Raw genomic sequence first — 7,582 nt, forward strand, 5'->3', positions numbered from 1 at the left:
AGCCTCCCACTAAGTTACTTGTGTACAGATGCACTCATTTTTTAATTATATATATATATTCACATATTTTAGACTTTCTAATGCTTTTATATCTGAATCCCATTTTATTATATTCACACATTTAAGGCTTTCTAATGTTTTATTGCTGAATCCCATTTTATTATATATAGATATAATATTCACACATTTAAGACTTTCTAATGTTTTATATCTGAATCCCATTTTATTATATTCACACATTTAAGGCTTTCTAATGTTTTATATCTGAATCTTTGTGAACTGGCAACAGTTTATATTAGATGTCTGCAAAAAAATATGACTTGTCCTCCAAAATTATAAAATGTTACATTGTATATACACACATTTGAATTCGCCTGTATGATCAAAGTATCTCTTAAAAGGATGGCAAACTATTGCTATCAATTGTACAATTTTTCGCCTCCTGTTGGATTTTAATTATAATTATATAAAACGAGTAAAAACATAGCACACAAGACCCAAAACTGTTTGCTGTAAGACAGTAAGAGAGATGGCACACTTTGCCACAAGGTTCAACTGAGAACTCTCCCAATTTGCTTGTTTTCCGATGAGGGGACATTTTTTTAAAAATATATAAAAACATATTTGCATTTTGCAACATTCATGTCAGGGCATGAAACATGTTGCACGATTTTTTATTTATCATCTGTTCCATTCAACTTGTGGCCGGGGCCAGAATAAAAAAATAGCCAAAAATAATAGGGCTCCTTCTCTCAGTGCAGACTGCCCGGTACTGTGCTTACCTTTCCAGGGGGGTTAATCTGGTGTGGGGCTCAAGAAACTGGTCAATGATGCATTGGTGAACATGAGCCACCTCGGTAACACTCCATTAGCTCTGCCACCACAGGCAACAACCCCCTTTCCTAGTAATTATAAAGATAATTTGTTTCCTTTTTTGTTAAAAAAAACAATCCCTTCCTGCTTCCCCTGCTCCTGGGCTCTGAGCTATCTTGCCGGTCTGCGGCTCGCTTGCTGCCCGCTGAATTGACGCAACCCCGCTGCCGGTACAAAACAGCTTGATCGGCAAGCCCCCGTTTAAAGGGAAAGGGAACACGTCGGGTCGGCCGAGAAATATTTTCTGACCATCTCCCCAGCTAATGGAATAATAAAGGAGCTTGTAAAGGGAGCGTCTCCAAAGAAAATTCTGACGCTTTCTTCCTCAACCTGCCCGCGTGTCTTGTCCACACATGTTTAAAATTATATATTTATTTGTGTGTGTGTGGTACTTATACATGTCTGTGACTCTGAATTCACCTCTGAAGTCATGAAGGTTGTGGGTTCAAAGTCCCACTCCGTGGAAACTTGAGCATAAAAATCCAGGCTGAAACCCCAGTGCAGTACTGAGGGAGTGCTGCACTGTCGGAGGTGCTGTCTCACGGATGAGATGTTAAACTGAGGACTTGTTTGCCCACTCAGGTGGATGTAAATGATCCCATGGCACTATTCAAAAGAAGAACATGGGAGTTCCCCTGCTGTCCTGATTATCTAGTCATTTATAATCTGTTTGTGGGATCATGCTGTGCACAAACCAGCTGCTGTGTTTCTTACATTACAACAGATATAAATCATAGACCTCTCTACAGGCAAGCAATGGCAGCAATCTTTGTGTTCTGATGTTAATGACATCCACACGGAAGGATCCCACTCCAGAGACTTGAGCACAAAAATGAAGGCTGACAGTCCAGGGCAGCGCTGAGGGAGTGCTGCACTGTCGGAGGTGCTGTCTTTGGATGAGACGTTAAACCGAGGTTCCGTCTGCCCTCCCAGATGGATGTAAAAGAGCCCATTATACTATTTTGAAGAAGAACAGGGGAGTTATCCTTGATGCCCTGGCCAATAATAATCCCTCAACCAAACATCACTAAGGAACAGGTCATCTGGTCATTATCACATTGCTGTTTGTGGGAGCTTGCTGTGCGCAAATTGGCTGCAGTGTTTCATACATTACAACAGTGACTGCACTGCAAAAAAGGACTTCATGGCTGTAAAGTGCTTTAGGACGTCCTGAGTTGAAAGGTGGTGTATAAATATAAATCTTTCTTGCTCACCCATGCATGTTGCAGCAGCTCCTGGACGGGCTAGTACTGGTCAGAGCAGCAGCCATGGTCCTGGATCCAAATGCAAATGACAGGAATACATTCATCCCAGGGTGCAGCTGCATTTTCGCCCAAGGGTCCTGCCTGCCACTCAAAAAAGAAATCATACTGCCTCAGCTCTGATGCTGTGCTCATTCGGGGAGCTGTCTACCAGCTGCAAGCAACAGTGAGGCAGGAGTCAGAGCCTGATCCATACAAGTCATAGGAATATAGGAACAGGAGTAGGCCATTCAGCCACTCGAGCCTGTTAGGCTGTTCAATTAGATCACGGTAGAGTTTGGTAGCATAGTGGTTACGTCACTGGACTAGTAATCCAGAGGCCTGGACTAATGATTTGGAGAGGTGAGTCCAAATCCCACCACGGCAGCTGGGGAATTTAAATTCAGTTAATTAAATAAATCTGGAATAAAAAGCTAGTGTCAGTAATGGTGACCATGAAACTATCGGATTGTCGTAAAAACCCATCTGGTTCACTGATGTCCTTCAGGGAAGGAAATCTGCCGTCCTTACCTGGTCTGGCCTATATGTGACTCCAGACCCACAGCAATGTGGTTGACTCTTAACTACCCTCTGAAATGGCCCAGCAAGCCACTCACTTGTACCAAACCGCTACTGCAGCGGTTCAAGAAGGCGGCTCACCACCACCCTCTCAAAGGCAAATAGGGATGGGCAAAAAATGCCAACCTTGCCAGCGACGCCCACATCCGGTGAACGAATAATCTGCACCTTAACTCCATCTTGGTTCTGTAACCCTTAACAAAAGTCTATCAATCTCAGTTTTGAAATGTTTAATTGACACCTAACCTCAACATCTTTTTGGGGGAAGAGAGTTCCAGATTCCCACCACCCTTTGTGTGAAGAAGTGGTTCCTGACATCACCCCTGAATGGCCCGGCTCTAATTTTAAGGTTATGCCCCCTTTGTTCTGGACTCCCCCCACCAGAGGCAACAGCTTCCCTCTATCTACCCTATCAAATCCTGTAATCATCTTAAACAGCTCAATTAGATCCATGATCAATGCAAGAGGAGATGCTCGGTGGGATAGATTTGACAAATAAGCGCTTCATGATTCATGTGATGGGAGCGCTTATTGGAAATTCAGACACAGAGGCTAGCGCAACATCACAGCACAATCTTCTGTTGATTAATTTTAATCATGCTGGGTGTACTGTGCTCTGCGCCTGGATTCCAAATATGTGTTCTCATTGCACAAAGTTCTGTTTGTAAAATCTTCCTCTTGGTTTATGTTTAAAAGCTCCAATGTTACCAGTGGCATTTAAAATCAGGGAGAGTGACTTAGCTTGGAAAAACATTAAAATAACTCATATGTGACAATTTTTTTTAAAAAGAGGAACCTTTATCAAAATAGATTAAACCAAAATTATGTGAGTCCCCATTTTTATGAATGGCACTTGCCTGGTCTGATTTTACTTACATACATGTGCGTTTCGGTATAGTGTCGTTTGTACACATAATCTATGGAGAGAGCAAAGGGGACAGTGCAAGTATCCTGCTCCCCCCCCCCACCACCCCCTCCACTCAATCAATTCCAGATATTAGGAAGTAAACATGTGTGAATATGGGGAAAGGTTTCCTTTGTGCACTATGTGTGTGGCCAAAAATTCAACACATCAACAAAGATTGTGTTTACGATGTCACTGTGCATAGCACATAGAGGCAATCTCTCCCTTTTAAGTGAGGACAGGATTAAACTCGGCTGTGCTAAATCAGCTCGACAGTCAAATACCTTGCCAACGCTCACTCCGTTAAGCACCTCTCTCGATTGACTTCAATCAAAAGAAGAATCGGGAGAGGAGTTCACTGGGCCGGGCTGATATTGTGCATTTTGCACTGGTGCCCACAAAGTCACACTGTCTGGGCTTAGACATGAAGACTTGATTTCAGCTGGCACAATCCACCCATGCTCTGCCACACAAAGTTCCAAGCATCACCCCCCCCGCCACTGACACCCCTCTGCCCAGTCCTGCTGAGCTCCCTGAGCCCAGCAAATTGGCTTCAAGATCCTCGTCCTGATATTCAAATCCCTCTACGGTCTTGCTCCACCTTATTTGAAGGAAGTTCTCCAGCTACACTTCCCTGCGTGCGCCCTCCTCTGCGATGTTACGGTATTGCTGCTCCTTCTGCTCCACCATCATAGCGCAATCATTTGGTTATTATGCCCCTGGTCTGTGGCATTTTCTTCCAGACCACTTTATCTTGCTACCTCCCTTCTTGCCTTCAAAAGTCCCCTAAAAAGCCATCCCTTTTATCCTGATTTCAACCTCCTCCATCCCCCTCTCCCCCAGAAACTTTTCTGCTGTGTCTTCAACTTTTAACCTTTAAAGCACAACTAAGAGGTTTTTCTTAGTGTGTGGAGTGCTATATAAATGCAACTTGTTGTTTGTAATGGCTAATCATCTCCTATTTTCTGCTGATATCACAAGCAAAACCATATTTCCCACCAACTTCAATTAGTGAAAGTTACTATACTCTTGGATCAAGAACAAAACATGATTATCTGAAGAGACGTTAAGTGTGAATAATATTTCTTAATGTTTCCTGCCAATTGGCCACAGCAGAAAAGAATCTTAAGTGAGGGATAACACCAGGCAACAGAACAGAGATTATTGTCAACTGAGATTACAAAGGACAAGATCCACCTGTATAAAGAAAAAAGAAAAGAAAGACTTGCATTTCTATAGCACCTTTCACGACCGCCAGACGTCTCAAAGTGCTTCACAGCCAATGAAGTACTTTTGGAGTGTACTCACTGTTGTAATGTGGGAAACACAGCAGCCAATTTGCACACAGCAAGCTCCCACAAACAGCAATGTGATAATGACCAGATAATCTGTTTTTGTTATGTTGATTGAGGGATAAATATTGGCCAGGAGGCTAGGGATAACTCCCCTGCTCTTCTTCAAAATAGTGCCATGGGATCTTTTATGTCCACCTGAGAGAGCAGACAGGGCCTCGGTTTAACGTCTCATCTGAAAGACAGCACCTCCGACAGTGTAGCACTCCCTCAGCACTGCATTGGAGTGTCAGCCCTAGATTTTTGTGCTCAAGTCTCTGGAGTGGGTACTTGAACCCATGACCTTCTGACTTAAAGGTAACTGTGCTACCCACTGAGCCACAGCAAAAGATAAATTATTTCCTACTTTAACTGAAGGACATTATAAAATAAATATTGAGTTCCATTTTTAGCTTTTAGTTGTGTAAACTGTTACTCCTATGTCAAAAATCATAAATTCATGCATTATATAGTCCCATATTCTCAGTCAGGCCATTAATCCTTTAGGTTAACAGTTTACTGCTGTCGGCCTCAACTACAGTCTCTACTTAGTTTATTCGTCCGTTAATGGCTGCATTTCTGAAATGTTATTTTTTAAATGTTTTCTTTTTTCTTCTCCTACAGGCACTGACTTGAGTGGTGGTACAGTTCTACAGGCACTGGCCACTTTCTGGAACCTTGTTTGGTCATTCTTCATGCCCAAGTCTAAAGACTGAATGTCGACAGGCTATTTGTCAAATGCTCTGACACGTGTGGAAACCCATCGCTGGGTTTAAAGAGTCTTCGAACCAAGCTACTGAGAAACCGAGACAGGTGCAGTTTCTGCTGCATATGTACAGTGCGCACACTTTCTCTGTAGGAACAACTCCTCGCTCCCACCTTACCTAAGTCCAGAGAGAGCTTAGGCACAGGGTAGCACAAGCCAAGGCCTAGGAATACCCAAGATTGTGCTGGGGTACTCATGGAGTTTAGCTATGTAAAACCATACAGCTTAAATGCACAGAGCACTGGGTGAGCTTTCTGCTTGTTCAGCCAGTTCCATCCTATTATGAGAGATTATGTAGAATGGGCCGATACTCTCTGGAGTTTAGAAGAATGAGAGGTGATCTCATTGAAACATACAAGATTCTGAAGGGTAGATGCTGAGAGGTTGTTTCCCCTGGCTGGAGTGTCTAGAACTAGGAGGCATAGTCTCAGGATAAGGAGTCAGCCATTTAAGACTGAGATGAGGAGGAATTTCTTCACTCAGAGGGTTGTGAATCTTTGGAATTCTCTGCCCCAGAGGGCTGGGAATGCTGAGTCTTTGAGTATATTCAAGGCTGAGATAGACAGATTTTTGGACTCTAGGGGAATCAAGGGATATGGAGATCAGACGGGAAAGTGGAGTTGAGGTCAATGATCAGCCATGATCTTATTGAATGGCGGAGCAGGCTCGAGGGGCCGTATGGCCGACTCCTGCTCCTAATTCTTATGTTCTTATGTTTATAAGGTATTGGCTTGCAGAATTATTAGATAGAGGCACCCTAAAGACCAAGGACTATGATGTGACAGGCTGTGACTCGGTGTCCTGACTCATGCCTGCTCAGCTTTCTCCTATAGACACAGGGGGATCTACATCCCTCCCTCCCGCCTTCCTCCCGTCTCCGCACAGTAAGTAAGCTAGCATACTTCTTCCAATAGCACCCTGAGGGCATTTTTAAAACAAGCTTCTGATTAGGGAAGAAGTGGAGTGAGCCGAGCTTGGCGCTGAGGAAGGATGGAGATACATGCCATCTAGAACAGATGGACAGAAAATATGTTTCACGCATATGCTATACGGCCTTTTCTCATTCTTATTCTTCCTATAGAAGTTATTAAAACCTTCAAAGGCAAACACTGAGCAATGTGCTCGCACAACAAAATAACCAATTACAAAGAAAACAAGACAGTTAAGAGTCTGTAACCACCACTGCAAGATGTCTTGAACTACCGCAATAAAGCCTGGTCATGGACAAGCCGATTAGCATTTCAAATATTTAATTCAAACTAGGTAAATATTGACAATTCACTCACGGTGCATTTTGTTCATGTGGTGGTTTGCAGGATCATACAGTAATATTTTCAATCAAGTTATTTACGCAGCTCTGCATTAGTAGAGGCACTCTGGTCCCCTGCAAGTAGGGGGCTGTGACCGTGGAAGTTATTGCTTGAGGCGGACCGAGGGAGGGAAGTCTTTTTTTAAGATTTGTGGGTGGTCTCTGAGTCAGAAGGTTGTGGGTTCAAGTCCCACACCAGGGACTTGAGCACATAAAGCTAGGCTGGCACTCCAGTGCAGTACCGAGGGAGTGCTGCACTGTCAGAGGTGCCGTCTTTCGGATGAGACGTTAAACCGAGGCCCCGTCTGCTCTCTCAGGTGAACGTAAAAGATCCCATGGCACTATTTCAAAGAAGAGGCGGGGAGTTCTCCCCGGTGTCCTGGCCAATTATTTATCCCTCAATCAACATCACCAAAACAGATTGGGGGGAAAATTCAGTTGTTTGCGCCTCCCATTAGTGCCTTAAGAGGGCGCTAATGGGGCGCAAAGCAACTAGCGCCCGGGCGCGGCGATGTGTGCGCCGCTCGCGAAATTAACTAGACATTTTGCGGCGGCGCTAAACACTACCGCCACGACCTC

The 7,582-nt window shown here is 43.9% G+C and overlaps 1 protein-coding gene across 8 annotated transcripts in view; it reads right to left on the minus strand.

Annotated features, from left to right (window-relative positions):
* LOC147115504 (mediator of RNA polymerase II transcription subunit 12-like protein) overlaps positions 1–1,099 on the minus strand; it is a 637,745-nt gene extending 636,646 nt beyond the window's left edge. For all 8 annotated transcript variants that reach the window (XM_085989804.1, XM_085989800.1, XM_085989802.1 and 5 more), the window contains exon 1: positions 783–1,099. The gene's annotated coding sequence lies outside the window, so the exon portion shown is untranslated. The remainder of the gene's footprint in view (positions 1–782) is intronic.
* Positions 1,100–7,582: the final 6,483 nt, after the last annotated feature.

This window comes from Somniosus microcephalus, chromosome 6, assembly GCF_052327205.1.
Source record: "Somniosus microcephalus isolate GS21.2 chromosome 6, FLI_Smic_1.0, whole genome shotgun sequence".
Lineage (NCBI taxonomy): Eukaryota > Metazoa > Chordata > Chondrichthyes > Squaliformes > Somniosidae > Somniosus > Somniosus microcephalus.